This window comes from Schistocerca americana, chromosome 8 (genome assembly GCF_021461395.2).
Source record: "Schistocerca americana isolate TAMUIC-IGC-003095 chromosome 8, iqSchAmer2.1, whole genome shotgun sequence".
In the NCBI taxonomy this organism is placed as follows: domain Eukaryota; kingdom Metazoa; phylum Arthropoda; class Insecta; order Orthoptera; family Acrididae; genus Schistocerca; species Schistocerca americana.
In genome coordinates this window covers 139,530,288-139,547,950 of record NC_060126.1, presented here as the reverse complement: position 1 = coordinate 139,547,950, position 17,663 = coordinate 139,530,288, and positions in this window count along the sequence as shown.

The following is a 17,663-nucleotide window of genomic DNA, read 5'->3' as shown; positions in this document are numbered from 1 at the left end:
TAGGCTGGAATGTTCCGTGCTCCCTAAGACGCCCATCAATTGCTTCGAACGTCTTCCTGTCGGGAAACCTTCGTTCTCGAAATCTGTCTCGATACAAACGTATCGCGCCATGGCTATTGCCCCGTGCTAATCCATACATGAAATGGGCATCTGCCAACTCCGCATTTGTAAACATTGCACTGACTGCAAAACCACGATCGTGATGAACACTAACCTGTTGATGCTACGTACTGATGTGCTTAATGCTAGTACCGTAGAGCAATGAGTCGCATGTCAACACAAGCACCGAAGTCAACATTATCTTCCTCCAATTGGACCAACTGGCGTTGAATCGAGGAAGTACAGTACATACCGACGAAACTAAAATGAGCTCTAACATGGAAATGAAGCGTTTCCGGACACATGTCCACATAACATCTTTTCTCTATTCGTGTGTGAGGAATGTTTCCTGAAAGTTTGGCCGTACCTTTTTGTAACACCCTATATATGCTACTTCATTTTTGCCTGATACATCTGCGTTTTGGTCTATCCTATCAGTTTTTAGCAATTTCCGATTGGGTGTCATACTAAACTGCGAATTTTACAAATTGCAGATTTTGCAAGACTCGACCACTGTTTTCTACTCTATCACACACACACACACACAGACACACAAAAACACACACACTCACTTTTCTATGACATCATTACGTGATATTGTCGAAGTACCTCACCGCAGTTTCTGTGGTATGTGTTCAAAATGTGTGTGAAATCTTATGGGACTTAACTGCTAAGGTCATCAGTCCCTAAGCTTACACACTACTTAACCTAAATTATCCTAAGGACAAACACACACACCCATGCCCGAGGAAGGACTCGAACCTCCGCCGGGACCGTGGTATGTGTTTGACGTTTTTATGCCATATGCACGGAGTGTGTGTAACGTTTCTGAGGCATGACTCAGGCGTATGTGCTGGCCGTTGTGGCCAAGCGTTTGTAGGCGCTTCAGTCCGGAACTATGCGGCTGCTACGGTCCAGGTTCGACTCCTGCCACGGGCATAGATGTGTGTGCTGTCCTTTGGTTAGTTAGGTTTAAGTAGTTGTAAGTCTAGGGGACTGATGACCTCAGGTGTTAAGTCCCATAGTGCTCAGAGCCATTTGAGGCGTATGTGCTGCGTAACTGTGGCAAATGTAGTGTGGTAGTCATGTAATTGCGGTGCATGTGTCGAATGTATGCAAACCAGCAACAAAGTTTTAAAACAAACCTCTTAAGAGCATAGCTCACGAGAAGACTTGTAACACAACACGTGAAGCTTCCGTGAGCTCCAACGAGCTACGCATCTTCAATTAGTACAGCAACCGATCCCCCGGTATTAACTGATGCTGCACTCTCACCCAGGTGCATACAAGGCGCAGGGTGTGACGTAACCAGTATGATGAGGGCTTAGAACACCTGTTTAACAAGTTTAAATCGCTGTCCACGACGGAGGCAGAAGCTCATCGTAAATATCCCAACAATTTTCAGATCATAAGAAATTCCTGACCAAGTTCCCACCTATCAAATGGTCGAGTTGCTAGTGGATGGATTTCAGTTGGGCATCTTAGCACTAGTAGTCCACAGGCCAGGCTGGAATAGTAAACTTGTCCGCAACAACAGCTAACGCTGAACCTCACACTGTGCCTCCAGCAAACTAACTCTCCAAACGTAAGCTGTGCACTCCGACATATCGCCACTTGGCACCATATCACTGCGCTCTTGCGGAACCAGAGTGGATACTGTTGATGTCGCACGCGCGTGGCTCAAAAAGGACTCACTTGAAAAATTTGACCACTGTGAAATCTCCTCAAGAAATATGACTTTTTCACGATTTGTTTTAGAAAAAAAAAAATCGTTACAGGCAAATGCCTTTCTTCCCAAGGTGGAAACCAGCTGGTATCCTACATGCTTCATGAGCACAGCATTTCCGTTTAGCGAAATTGTGAAAGAAGAGACAACTTCCTTAACGATACCAAAGAAGTTTCACACTGTTTGTCTGAGCACTTAAAAACATAGTTTAAAGAATGATTAAAAGAAGGGAATCGTTCATCATTATTGCACTGTTTCTTTATTGTACTGATTGTTCCCAAAGCACTGGAATTCATGACAGCTGCAATACCAATACGTTTATCAAGATTGAAAACAAGACTTCTCAGAGTTTAATATAGTTTTACCTGATTTTACTTGGGGATCTTTACTCTTTCCATCTTAGTCGTCTTAAAGAGACTGTCACTTTTATAAATTGCGATGACCTTGAGAGTTTTGTTCCCAAATACATTTTTTGTGGCTTCCCTCTTCACAGAGTTAGAAACCCTATGAAATCTTCTCTGAGCATATCTTGACAACTATACCTCAGTAGTCCATCTGCTTAGCTGAGTATTATCGATCAGAAGGTTAGCTGCTCTCTGTAATAAAAAAACTGAGTAAATGGACCAATGATGAACTTGAACAAGCGTCTCGTGACGTCCGCCCTGAACAAATCCAACGATCAATAACGAGCAGAATGAGTCAAAAAGGAAGTGGTAACTTGCTTGCGTACCACGCAGCGGGCGTGGATCCGATTCCCAGCGGTGTTTGAGAATTTTTCCGCTCGTGGACTGGTTGTTGTGTTGTTCTCATCATCAGCAACACACAAGTCTCCCAATGTAGCGGCACCTGAAATTAGACTTGCAGCACGGCGGCTGAACTTCCACGCGCTGATTTCATTTATATCTCAGAAAAATGGTCATCTGAGTTTTGTGAATTCGTTTTTTCGGATTGTGTGTAATATTTGAGAAGTAATTTCTTCGCCATACCATTCAATCAAGACATTTTGTACAGTTTCACCAACAAATTTATCTCTTTCACTATCATAGCTATACTGTGCAGGTGATTTAGTCTCTCCACATTCAGTTTCTCAAATTTACCTTTATTTGACAGTTTTGGCTCTTTTGAGAAAAGAGAGCCATCATGACGATGCCCTCTATAAGCCTGTTGAGCCTCCCAAGAAATATAACGTTTAACCAGAAAATGATAACTTTTTCCGTTTTAGTTTTGCTCTCGTCGTTCTGTTGCGAGGTGCCGGGGCTAGCAGTGTATTTAACACTAAATTCTTCTAGAATCTACATATGTAAATGATGCTCTACGCCCCCCCCCCTATTCTAACTCCAACTTTTGCTGTTGCACATGGATTAAAAAGAAACGCGAACTGACTGTAATCGACCCTGCAAGTGGAGTAGAAAAGAGTTTGGCACCTGCAATAATTTCATTTGATAAATAAGTTAAATAATGGAAAGTTTCATTAATGTAGTGAGAAATGATAGGGTTGCTCTACCGGTTAACAGAATGAAAGTTCTGTCTAAAATAACAATATGATTTTTTATAACTCAAAATAATAAACAAAAACACATGAAACATTTACAATACATCAAATTGGCTCAAATTGGATGCTCAAATAAATGCTGTGAAGGTGAAGTTGTCCCTACACTAGATTATGACATTTATGACGAAGTGGTGTGTGGAGCCAATTCCTTGCAACTCAAATCTTAAGAGAGACACACAGCCAACCCAGCATTAATTGCTGCTACATTAGTGAGAACTCAGACAGTGAACACCCAAGACAGATCAAAGTTAGAAAAGACAAACAGGCGCACTCTGCTGAGCTCGGATTATCACCTAGCAAAATTGCCTGCTTTGCTGGTGCTGCGGACGCACGTTACCAAGCTGTCTTATTAACTGCACGGACACGATCTGGCATACCGGAGGCGATGGCTGGTTGCTTCGACGTCCCATCGTGGTGATGATAATGTCGAGAGTATAGCCCGAAACAAATTATCCTGGTCTGGTTGTTCCAGACTAAAGACTTCCTAGCAATACAAATGCGCCTCTGAGGGAGATGAAGAAGGCTCGCCACACAATCACTGACGGTACAGTGATTGCTTTTAACAAGTGAAATCACCCAGTAACTCCGATACAGTCAACTTTAGCCAAAACTGCTCAAGACAGACAACATAGGCCTCTTGTACACAGAACGCTCAATTGCCAACTGTACTTGGAAAGTTACATCGAAGTTGAAACTTCAGCAACTTCGTCAAACAGTTAGAATTAAATGAAAGTATATTAGACAGCCAACAGAAGACAGGCTGACCAGAGCAGCGAGAGCTCAGTCTTGTAACCTACTCCGACCGAAAGGCGAGAGCCGACTCCCCACAAGAGCACCCGTACAAACCAAACGCAGAACATTCCCGCCCCCACGACAGTGGCCGCGGTGAACTATTCCAATCAGCAACTCGAAAACCGGCGGAAAATTCCACTCTATTGCTGGAGCACTAGCATTCCACCAATGGGGATTCTTGGCGCCAATTTCTGCGCCGATTTTGCTACGTAACGGAGCTATGCCCTGAGCAAGCCAATCACAGTTACGATTTTGCAGAAAGCGCGGGAATTTGCCCGCCAAAACTGCCTGGGTACACAAGTCATTCCCACGCCTCGCTGGTAGCCCACCAGAAAGTGTTTTCGCTAAGTTTCTGCGAAGTAACGGGACCTCTAGCCCAGCCGCTACTTCAGGCCCCTCCGAGCGTGTCTCCGCCGCTATTCTACCATATCGGCGTCTGGAAAGCATTCACTCGACTCCCTCACACCCGTTGGCTTACCCTTTCAACATCAGAATAGCCCGCCTGTCACCAGACCTCCCGGGTGACGAGAGACGCTGCGTGGGAAGTCCGCGTGTGAAGTAATAGCAACTTTTCACCGCATGCAATTAGAGAGGAAAATCGTAAGATAGAAATATGAGAGGGGGCTCATGCCACCTCTCACTGTATCTGTCTGCCGGGTTTTTGTAAGAAATCTGAAAGCCGTTACCACAATCTAGAGCTTGCTTATGATACAGCGTTTGCTGTGGGATTCCAAGTCACTGTCTTTTATTAGTAGCTAAGGGAATTTTGTTAGGGGCAGGATTATTAGTGTTTATAGCTTCATACCTCCACGATGACCACCCTTAAGAGCACGCGTAAGGAGGGCACACTTAGCAAAATAGTTCTTGTTTTGGTCGTGACAATGCTAACCACGATTCGTGTTTATCTAAAAGCTCTTTTTTCAAATATCGATTTTCAACCTTCCCTCCTTTGTGATTGGAATGTGGAAATCTGTATTCAGCAGGAGGTTCCCAGTGAATCTGAAGGCTTCGTCCCCATATATAGACCAATTTCGTCTACGTAGTTAATGCTTGAAGCTGAAGAGCAGCTGATGTCATCACCTTGGATCTGCGATATGTCACTCATTCGAGGCTCAGAATCCTCAGCATTTTCATCTGCTCAGACCTGAAAAGTACACATAGCACTAAAATCGTAAACGTTATGAATTTAACCCTTTCGCCATACAGGTACACATGTACACGTTGCAGTTAGCAGGCTCAAACAAGTACTGGCACTCAGCCGCCTGCCCAGCGTTTACCACTAATGACGAAGGGCGCACCCAGAAATTTTTCCTGCCGAGGAGTTTGTAAAAATTGCGCTCTCTGCCTTGGGCTTTCGAGAATATAAGGCAAAAAAAAGAGAAAAAACACACAAGTTCCCTAATTAGCATAAAAAGTACTTGAGGACATAATTTTGTTTTGAATTTTGAATTCTAAACTGTGGCTAATGTGATTACTCAAGGCCAATTGTAAAAACAACAGTTATGCATACGCACTGAAACGACAACACAATTAATCAAAGTGATCTGTTTCACTAACAGGCTACTATTGTGGAACTCAAAACCAAGTGTTGATTGCATGTCTAACGACTTCCAGGGGCAACAAAAGAATCCTGTTCAGCATGTCCCGTAGTTATTGACAGGAATTAAAAATTCAAAATGCTGTCATTATCTACTCATCAAGAGGTTGCAATGTTTCAAGGTTGGTTTTGTTGGACGTTACGGGTCATGTTTTCACCTCAATCCATTGCTAGTCATCAGGGCGGCTATGGACGGAGAAAATTATTATTGCGATGTGTTTTATTGTTTTATTATTAATTTGTTCTGTATAAAAGAAATTGTTTGTAGAGAGCTGGTGAGCGATGGGAACCATCTTTAGTTCCTTGGCAAGTGTTTCCTGCCTGCCGGCAGTGCGAGAGGCACGGAGTTTACACCAAGTAGCTGTTGGCCGCTAGAGTAGAAAACGACAGCAGAAAACCACGATGGCTTAATTGTTAAAATAAAATGGTGCCGCGGTTCAATTAGTCATTTCTAATGTTTGTACATACTTTTAACACGTCTCACGGAGCACTACCAGTTCGGCGGAGTATCTGTCTAGAAATCGTATCAGTTCAATTGTCTGGCCGCGGGAGCTGGTTGCTCCATGGGTATTCGGACATGACATTGCAAGGTACGGTAAGGACAGTTGCACGGTGGAACATATAGTCAAGGGAGATTTCCTTGGATAAATTTCGCCAAGTTCAAATCGATAGTTTGATTCGAATGGGGTTTCGTTACTTCGAATTTGGTGTGGAATTTTGAGATCATGTTCAGGGTGACATTGCATTTCTAGTGTAAATAGTTAGTCTGCTATCTTCTGTGATTTAGACTCAGGCCCTATGTATGTTAATAAGTCAGTATACTGATACTAGTATTTGGTCTGAGATTTTTACAGCGTCGTCTTTAGTGACGATTTTGTTCCATGTTAGAGAAACTGTATTAGAATCCCTTCTGTTTGTATGTGAAAAGGCTAGTTTTGTGATGAAAAGAGCATTGAGTACACTAATACGACTCAAGTGTATTATTATTGTTTTGCAGTCTCCATTCAAAATTGCCTACTGAGTGTAATAATGGTGATACAGATTTCTTTGTCTAAAAGAGAACGGGATCGGGACCTTAATTGACATCAGAGGATTGCGTCACAGTAACCATTAATATGGAACCACGCACAGCTTCATTATTCTCTACAGAGAATTCTGTGCCTCCTGACCAAACTTCGGTAACATTAGAGGGATTGTGTTGTATCCAGACGCAAACTCCTGACGTGGATGGGTTTCGCTTTTTTGAGTTAAATACAGTGTCGAAGTGGATGCTGCACTACTTGTTTTTGTTTCTTATGAGAAACTGTTGATAGCAATTGGGATACAACGGCCCTCAAGCACAGCTTGGTGTGTAATTGAAAATTAAGGAGTGAAGAGTCGGTTTGTGAACATTAAAACTGGATTTCCCTACTTGCGATTTTTCCCCATTTAAAGTCAACGCTGAGGCCAAACTCGGAAGACCATAGTAAACAAATTAAATAAATGAATATTTTTATTCGTTAATACAAGGTACTGAGCAGAGCTTTAAGAAAAGCACAGATAATAGCACAGTTTTTTTACGAAAGAACTAACAGTCAATAATAGTTCGAAGTTAGTAAATTCTCTGAAAAAAACAGTGGAGTTGATTACATGTTATTAATATTCATAGGTAACGTCAAATAAAGAAAGTTACGAGGGAAAGTGATTTCTCCTGTAAAAAATGCGAATAACGTTTCTAAAAACACTACAGGTAACTGAAAAGAAATAAGCGTCAATAAATTAAAAAAAAGTTTTGTTAATAACCCGCAAAACAAAAGACATGAGATTGGATTATACCGCTCATTCTCATATAGATATATCTTTGATTAAGAGACAGAAATTTAAAACAGAAGAAAAACAGTGAAGCCGTCTTAAAGCTTCACCATCTGGATAAAATACAAAGGACCGTAACTTAAAGGTTACAAAACCATTGTCTCTTTAGCAGTTACGAAAAACTATTTGATTATTCGGTTAGCTAAACGGAACTTTGTAACTTTTGCAAGGTGTACCGAGTCATTCACAGGATCGGTGGTTAATGCTCAAGCCAACCTAATGGTTTACCTTCCCTTGTGGTTATGTGTAACTTTATCAGTACAAGAAGTTGATTTTAGTACTGAAAATATTATTACTCACAGACAGCTTGTTGCACGCCTAGATGCGATCACTTAGATTATCTGTAGAGCTACAGGATACAACATTAACTTTACGAGAAATGTGTGTAGATTGACAGTGCTATTAACTTCAGGTTGCATTGGTTTGGATTAAATCATGAACAAATACAAAGCTATAGTAGCTTGGAGTGCATACATTGCCGCACCGCAATCGTTCTAGATTTTCCCTAGCTCGTAAGTCGTTTGTGTTAACCCTTTCAGTTCCTCTGGTTACAGCTGGATACTTCAACTTTTACGGTGTCGTAGCTGCAAGATAAGTATTTTCCCCCAATGGAAACATGAGGCAGACATTTGTGAATGTTCAGTCTTTTCACCATGCACAGTTGCTGCCAGCTCCTGGGCATCACTATGAAATTATCAGCAGGTCAATGTTGCAAAGCGCAGCAACTCGTCACCACCAGAATACACGGATGTTGTTGGTTCGATTTATTCCAATGTATAATTGAATGCAATTACTGTTGTTTTGCATGGTGTTTATTGAATGATCATTTTATTTATTAGAATAGAGAATATTTCATGATTAGTTATTTTAGACATAAAATGACTGATGTCTAAAAGTATGATTTGAAATTGGATACGTATTTTTGTACAAGTTTTGCATCTACAACATTTAAAAAAATCCCTTAATAACATTTGCAGGTAAAGAAAATTTTCCTTCCTCCAGAAAAGATTCAAGTCTGTAAGGGTTGCAGTACGACTACTGTGATATTAGTTAGAAGTACTGGAGTTCGCATGTACGTTACTAAATTGTACTCTCACTTATCGTAACCAAACTACAAAGGCAGTGTTGGTAGATTCCTAAACTTGAGACATTTCTAAGTCACGAGATTGTGATTACATCAGTCTTAGTATCAATTATAGAAAAGTTATACGAAGTAAGAAGAACTTTTTTTTGTGGGTCATCAGTCCTCCAACTGGTTTGATGCGGCCCGCCACGAATTCCTCTCATGTGACAACAACTTCATCTCAGAGTAGCACTTACAATTTAACTTCATCAATTATTTGCTGGATGTATTCCAATCTCTGTCTTCTTCTACCGTTTTTGCCCTCTACAGCTCCGGCTTGAGTGGCCGAGCGGTTCTAGGCGCTTCATTCCGACACCGCGCTACTGCTACAGTCGCAGGTTCGAATCCTGCCTCGGGCATGGATGGGTGTGATGTCCTTAGGTTAGTTAGGTTTAAGTAGTTCTACGTTCTAGAGGACTGATGACCTCAGAAGTTAAATCCCATAGTGCTCAAAGCTATTTGAACCATTTGAACCCTGTACAGCCTCGTCTAGTACCAAGGAAGCCATTCCCTCGTGTCTTAACAGATGTCCTATCATCCTGCCCCTTCTCCTTCTCAGTGTTTTCCACATATTCCTTTCCTCTCCAATTCTCCGCACAACCTCGTCATTCCTTACCTTACCAGTACACCTAATTTTCAACATTCGCCTTTTGCACCACATCTCAAATATTTCGATTCTCTTCTATTCCGGTTTCCCCACAGTACATGTTTCACTACCATATAGAGCTGGGCGCAAGACATACATTCTCATAAATTTCTTCCTCAGATAAGGCTGATGTTCTCCTTCCTCATACTTTTCATTACTTTCGTCTTTCTTCGATTTACTCTCAATCCATATCCTTTATTCATTAGACTGTTCATTGCATTCAGCAGATCACGTAATTCTTCTTCACTTTCACTCAGGATAGCAAAGTCATCAGCAAATCGTATCATTGATACCTTTTCACACTGAATTTTAATTTCACCCGGGAATCTTTCTTTTATTTTCATCACTGATTCTTTGACGTACAGATTGAACAGTAGGAGCGAGAGACTACATCCCTGTCTTACAACCTATTTAATCCGAGCACTTCGTTCTTGGTCATCCAGTCTTATTACTACTCTTGGCTCCTGTACGTATTGTACATTACCTGTCTGTCTTTATAGCTTGCCCCTATTGGTTCTCCGAATTTCGAACATCTTGCGCCATTTTACAGTGTCGAACGCTTTTTCCAGATCGACATATCCTATGAACGTGTCTCGATATTCTTTGTCTTACTTCCGTTATCAACCGCAACATCAGAATTGTCTAAAGCCAAACTGATCATACTCTAATACATTCTCAATTTTCTTTTCCATTCTTCTGTATATTATATTGGATGCCTGAGATGTTAAGCTAATTGTGCAGTAATTCTCACACTTGTCAGCTCTTGCAGTCTTCGGAGGACGATATTTTCCCGAAAGACTCATACGTTCTACACACCAACGTGTCGTCTTGTTGTCTCTTCCCACGATGATTTTAGAAACTCTAATGGAATGTTATCCGTCCCTTCTGCTTAATTTGTCCTCCAAAGCTCTCTTAAATTCTGATTCTAATACTGGGATCCCTAAGTCTTCTACTTCAAATCCTGTTTCTTCTTCTGTCACATCAGACAATATCCCCTCTCATAGAGGCTCTAATGTATTCTTTCCACCGATCCCTTCTCTCCCGTTGCAGTCTTAATGTTACCACAGTTGCTTTTAATTTCACTTTCCTGTATGCTGAGTCAGCGTTCCGACAATCACTTCTTTTTCGATTTCTTCACATTTCTCATGCAGCCATTTCGTATTAGTTACCCTGCACTTCCTATTTATTTCATTCCTCAGCGACTTGCATTTCTGTATTTCTGAATTTTGCCTGAACATTTTTTTACTTCGTTCTTTCATCGATCAAATGAAGTATTTCTTCGCAGTTATCTTCTTTGTTCCTCTGTTTTTCTTTCCAACTTCCGTCACTGCCCTTTTTAGAAACGTCCATACCTCTTAAAGTGTACTGCCTACTGAGATATTGCTTATTGTTGTATCTAACCTTAGATAACTTCAAGCGTGTCTCGTCATCCTTTAGTACAGCTGCATCCCACTTTTTCGCGTATTGATTCTTCCTGACTAATTTCTTGAACTTCAGCCTACTCTTCATCACTACTACATTGTGATCTGAGACTGTATATGCTCCTTGGAACGCCTTACAATCCATATGTGATTCTGGAATCTCTGTCTGGCCATAATGTAACCCAACTGAAATCTTCCCATATCACCCTGTCTTTTCTAAGCAAACCTCTTCCTCTTGAGATTACTGAACAGAATATTCGCTATTACAACCTTAAATTTACTACAGAACTCAATTAGTCTTTCTCCTCTCTCGTTCCATGTCAAAAGCCCATATTCTCCTGTGACTTTTTCTTCTACTCCTTCCACTACAACTGCGTTCCAGTCCCCCACCATTATTAGATGTTCCTCTTCCTTTACGTACTGTATTATCCTTTCAGTATCCTCATATACTTTCTCCATCTCTTCATCTTCAGGCTGTGATGTCGGCATGTACATCTGAACTATCGTTGAGGTGTTTTCTGTGACTCTGACAAAAACAACCCTATCACTGAACAGTTCGCTATAACACACTCCTTGCCCTACCTTTCTATACATAACGAATCCTACTGACGTTATACCATTTTTTATCCTGCTATTACCTTATACTCATCTGACCAGAAATCCTTTCCTTTTCACTTCACTGACCTCTACTATATGTAGATTATTCCTATGGATTTACCTTGCCTTATTTTGTAGCTTCCGTACCACATTCAAGCTTCTGACATTCCACGCCCCCACTTGTAGAACTTTATCCTTTTGTTAGTAATTCAATCTTTTTCTAATGGCCTCCTTCCCATTGGCACCCCACTACCGGAGATCCGTATGGGGAACTATTCCGGAATCTTTAGCCAATGGAGAGGTCATCATGACACTTATTCACTTACAGGCCACATGTCCTGTGGATACACGTTGTGTCTGTAATGTAGTGCATTGCTGATTCATCCACCTTTAGGGGCAGTTTCCCACTCCAAAGACAAGAACATGCGACATATTTAATATCTTGATAAGCATCCCTGAAACGAAATCAAAAGAATCATGGATATATTTGTAAAACATTGGTTAGTCGTATATATTTGCGCTTAAGATTACTGATACGAGCGATCGAACCCCATAAAAATAATTTCTGTTAAAGTCAGATAATTTTCGAAACACAGGGCATAACATTCACGAACCACAAAAAATTATAATCCTATGTTGAAAGTGTGACACAATAATACATGTATTTACAGAATAAAGATGTCATTTTAGAAACTTGTTTTACGAATCTCAATACTCATTGGACAACCTACTGAACTGTCGGCGAACAGTCTTATAAAAATAGCAGTGACATAATGCAGGTAACCAGTTAGTGTCATACGAGTGGCGCAAAAAGCTCGTTTCGGTGGCAGATCGGGGATCTCTGCTAATATTTGGCATGCACAGTTCGAGAGCCGAACAAGAGGGGTAGCACAGGGCGCTGGAACATGAAGTACATTCTCCCAGGCACACAAAGTATGGTAGCTTGGAGAATACGGAAGCAAATTACAAAATTTACTACAGGGCTCTAAAGGTGCCTGCTTAACTATGGCGCAGACTTAAAAAAAAAATTAATTTAGTACCATCTCTCTGAGATGGAGCGATCGTCCACTCGCCCTCCCCGTACCGTTAAATTAGCCCTTAAATGATACTGAAATAAGAACCTGAAACGACGCCCAACATTGGTGGAAGTGATACGTGGACTATCAGAGAAGGGGAAAAGTGGAATCTTTTGGAATGGTTCTATCGAAGAATGTTAAAAATTAAGTGGATAGATAAAGTACGAAATACAGAAGTACTCCAAAACTAGAAGAGTTGTCTATACATAACATTTACAGGCGAAAGGGCAGACCAGTGAGACAATAGAGGATGTTAGACGTAGTAGTTACGTAGACATGAAAAGGCTAACAGAAGTTAGGAAAGGCCTGCCCTCGGGAATTGTGTAGTGACTGTTGCTGATCATATTGTATATTAATGTATAAGTAATGTTAGTAGAAGCCCCACACTTTTTGAAGACGATGGCGATATGTTTAATAAAGTAATTTCTGAAATAAGTTTCACAAGTATCGACAGCATTTCTGGTTTGGAAAAGATGTCTAAATGGTGTTCTTCTTTAGAAGAAAACTGTCCACAGTACAAAAGTCAAAACCACGTTATTTTATGACTACAGTGTGAATGAATGGGAACTGGAATCAGCCAACTCACACAGATACTTGCCTGTAACGGTTTTTGTGAACTGACATAGACGGACCGCATAGACACACTGGTAGGTACAGCGGGTGACAGACTTAAGTTCATTGGTTTGATACTTGGAAAATGCAGTCTAAATGATATCTGTAATGGTCCAACAATGAACCAATATGTCTGTCACATTTTAAACTATTTATGTTTTTATCATCCCTTTCCACTTCTCTTCATTGATTTCTTCCTTCCATTTCTCCTGTTAGTCTTACCCATTTATCTCTCGCACAACCCTATTGTTTCTCGCTATTTCACTCGCCAACAAGCTTTTTCTTCACGTTCACTCTTTTAGTGCTGTTATCACACGTTTCTATTTGATGTTACTAGTCACATTCCACAAGAACACGAGGAAATTACATAATGTTAATAAGCCTGACATTTCGTAAATTCCACATGGAATTATTACTGTGGAAAATGTAATGTTGACTCACTAAGGATATCTGGTTAGATGTAGGATATAGCCTAAAGGTGCTAATCTCGACAGATGAAATAAGCAAATAAATAAGCTATTACAAATTTATTTATTTAGGATGTCCATGAAGGCATACTTGCAAAGTTGTGCAAATCAGTATTGTACGAGGAATGCATTCTCATGCGTACTGCAAAGACAATATTACACTAATTAGAGTCCACACACACTCATTTAATTCGCAACATAGCGGAGGCAACCAAAGTGTGTAATATTTTTGGATCTTCATTTACTATATTGTATTGAAATACGGATTCCTGAATATTACTTTCCAGTTCCACTCTTAAGTATGATAAACATAATAAATAACAAAACCTTGCACGAGGCCACGCCCCATTGTCGTTCTGTCTTTCCTCTTATTATTTATTCTGGGTGTTTTCTTCCAGTTTTATGCAGTCACAATGTGTGGGTTATTTCGATGTTTAATAGGTCTAGAACTTCTGAAAAAGTGTGTGCATGGAAAATCTCAAAATCCTAAAGAATGTTACAACTCTTTGATAGAAAAACCATACTCCAAGACAACAGTTGTTTCCACTACTGCTGATGAAGTGCAACGGATAATATTTGTTTGCTTTTTAATTGTGATATTCTTGGCCGACCATGGACGCTATATTGGCCAAGATTTGATCCACGAGCTTTCACACTGTCGATAATGAAGGCAATCGATAACATGAGAAGTGAAGCAGCTGACATTATCAATATTCAGTTTGAAAATCAGGTTAAACCTTATGTACCTTTTCTTCACAAACCACTGACATTACAGTACTTAAATTGGGCTTGCATTTAGTCAGTACTATAGTGAAACTATCTGTGGATGGAATTTTCGTTTTCTGCAATAGTAAGGCATTTGCGTAAGAGAAAGTCCCTAAGATTTGGTACATTCTTTTTGACAGAAATTTGGAGAGCAGTAAAAATCTGGCAACGGAAGATATCACTACTCTATTCCTCAGATATTTGTAATAAATGTATAACAAATTTTGTACAAAAATACATTAATTTCGTTTTGACAGATTTTTCAGAAAAGGGACTTTGTTCTCACCTTACCTTGTTCAAAAAATTTTGGTTGATCTTAATTAAATACATATAACTTCTATAAGTATGAAAATATACGTATGTATCCATCGAACATTTCTTAACAACTGTGCCAAATTTAGTTACATTGCCACGAGAGCTATGGACGTCATCAGGATTTTTTCAAAGTATTGGAATTTCGCATGCATTCCCCCTTAAGCAATCATTCTCCTCGCATCCCCTACGCAAATGAATCTAGAAGTAACAGTACGTGGTCCAAGTGCCCTCTTACACTGACTTCACTGCGGTATAGATTTTGCTGGGTATCCCAGAAGGGACGCTCAATATTCAGGGATATGAGAGGAACTGCCACTTCAAACAAAATACTTCATATGGATATACGCCCTCTTCTGAATTGTTTCTGATATAGAATACGCTAAATCTAGATTGTTTTTCACTGAACTGGTAGTTTTACACGCAAGTAATTTGAGTCTTACTTAACAGAAATAATTCAAAAATTTGCGCTGAATAATTCAGTCCGTATCGGAAAGTTAGAAAAATTAAGTAACTAGGGAGAAATCACATAGCCCCACAGGGTTCAGTTTTGTGTCCATTCCTATTTATAGGGTAGAAAGACATCCCACGCACAGAAGTTGAAAGTAACGAAGTAGTTTGGGCTAGAATAAAACGTGCGTAAGACACATAAAGGCGCACCGCTAGCCCTAAAACAAACGTGTTCCGTCTTGGAAACGATTTGGAATCGGGCATATGTCCACGTGAAAGCTTTTGGTTCAAATGAGCGTAACTCCCACATCTCTGAATATTGACCATTCCTCATGGGACACGCTCTAGCTATAGATAGATGTAGATGGAGGAAAGCATCAGTTGTAATACTAATTAAATTTAAGAAAAGTTATTTCTAAGAAAGGTGGACCGATAGCGAATCGAACTCTGATCGCAGCCCACAAGAGCCCGATCATTGCACCGGTGGTCTCTGGTATCCCTGTATCAGTAAAGAAGACAGATCGCAGTGGAGGGGAGCTGCTGCAGACTGCACCCAAGTGTGACACAGGGTAGTGCAGTGTGGTTTGTTGCGGGATTCAGGGCCTGGTTGCGTGGCTATGTGGAGCGGAAAAGTCGTTGGCCGGGCGAGAGGGAGAATCGCAGCGGTCCGCTACGCCGGCAGCGGCTGCGGCAACGGGCGCGCGCTGCGAAAGCGGGCGAGAGTATGCGAGAGGCCGGTCAAAGCCCTCGCGCGGCCAAAACAACGGCAGCTCCGCACACAACGACTTCCTGCTGTCGATTATCTGAGACGCTTGTTGCCTCGTTTGCCTCCGCAATCGAGTTCTCTAAAAGTGATTGCACACATAACACTAGGCCTGACTGGCGTGTACGGTCAAGCATCTTATGCAAGCATCTGGACTTTTCACTAATGGAGCGAATTCATATGCAATGCATTTACTGGTACTGAATTCGAAAATTTTCCCAGGGATTAGGAATAACAACTGTGTGTGATTGATCGGTTATTTTGTATCATATACACTCGCAAAAAAGAGATTGTATATATAAATTCACCAGACAGAATAGCAAAATCTTGAAACTTGCTGGCAGATTGAAACTGAGTTCCGAACCATGACTCGAACGTGCGACCTTTGCTTTACACGGCCAATTACTCCATGACCGTATGTAGACAACCCGCACACCTGCGTTATGACGTACACCTCTGTGCTGCGACCTACAGATATGCACAGGGGTGCCTCCAACATAGAGCATCCCAGAGTACCCCTGAGAGCTACAACACCAAGAATCGCTTCTCAGCTTTTGGCAAGATCAATGTGTAGCTTTTTTTTTTTTTGGGGGGGGGGGGGACTCGAGGTTCTTTTCTTATGACGATGCACAGTCAAATCGAGGAAAACAGGCAACTGCTGTGTTGTCCTGGACGTTCTCTTCTCCATCCATTGATAAATGGATGTGAGGATAATTAACACTTCTGAATACCAAAATAAAATTAATGTCCATTCACAGGATTTAAATAACTCAAAGTTTTTATTTTAATTTATTTTGCTTCTTTTTTATCATCAGTGTTCTGACTGGATTGATGAGGCCCTACACGAATTCCACTCCTACGCTAACTTCTTCATGTTATATTATAACTTGCACCCTGCGTTCTCATTTATTTGCTGGATGTATCTTAAAACCTATCTTCGTTCACAAATGGTTCAAATGGCTCTGAGCACTATAGGACTGAACATCTGAGTTCATCAGTCCCCTAGAACTTAGAACTACTTGCAACTAACTAACGTAAGGACGTCACACACATCCACGCCCGAGGCAGGATTCGAACCTGCGACCGTAGCAGTCGTGTGATTTCGGACTGAAGCGCCTAGAACTGCTCGGCCACAGCGGCCGGCTAATTAACGTCTATCGGTTAACGAGTGCCTCTAGGCTTATAAATGAGGAATACGTTTACGTTTGGTAATGGACACTACTTCAGCCTTTTGAATCCGGTATGTTTGCCCGAGCCAGATCAGATATCCAAACGTTCACTCTCAGTAACTTCTTCCTCAAATTAAGGCCTATTTTTGATACCAGAAGACTTCTTTCGGCCAGAAATGCTCTCTTTAGTGCTGTGCTAGTCTACATTTGATGTCCTCCTTGTTTCGTGCATCATATATAATTTTCTTCCAAGATATCAGATCTCCTTAATTTCGTTTACTTCGTCATCACCAATTTTGATATTAAATTTCATGGTATTCTTATTTCAGGTACTTCTCACTTCTTCCGTCCTTTTTCAGGCTGTTAATCCAATATATCAGGTCCTGCAATTATTTCTCAGTTTCACCGAGCATAGCAATGTCATCAGCGAACCATATCATCGACGTCTCTCCGCGGTGAATTTTATTTCTTCATTTATTTATTTAATCTGATCTGATTAGTTACATAAGCCCCACTCTTACGTTGGACCAGGATGTCAAACATAAAGTAGCTGTTCATACCATGGTTTCCTAAGAAATAACAATTTTAATACGACAGGTAGTAGTAATATGAGTATTTGCGGTGGAAATATGAGTAAATAATACT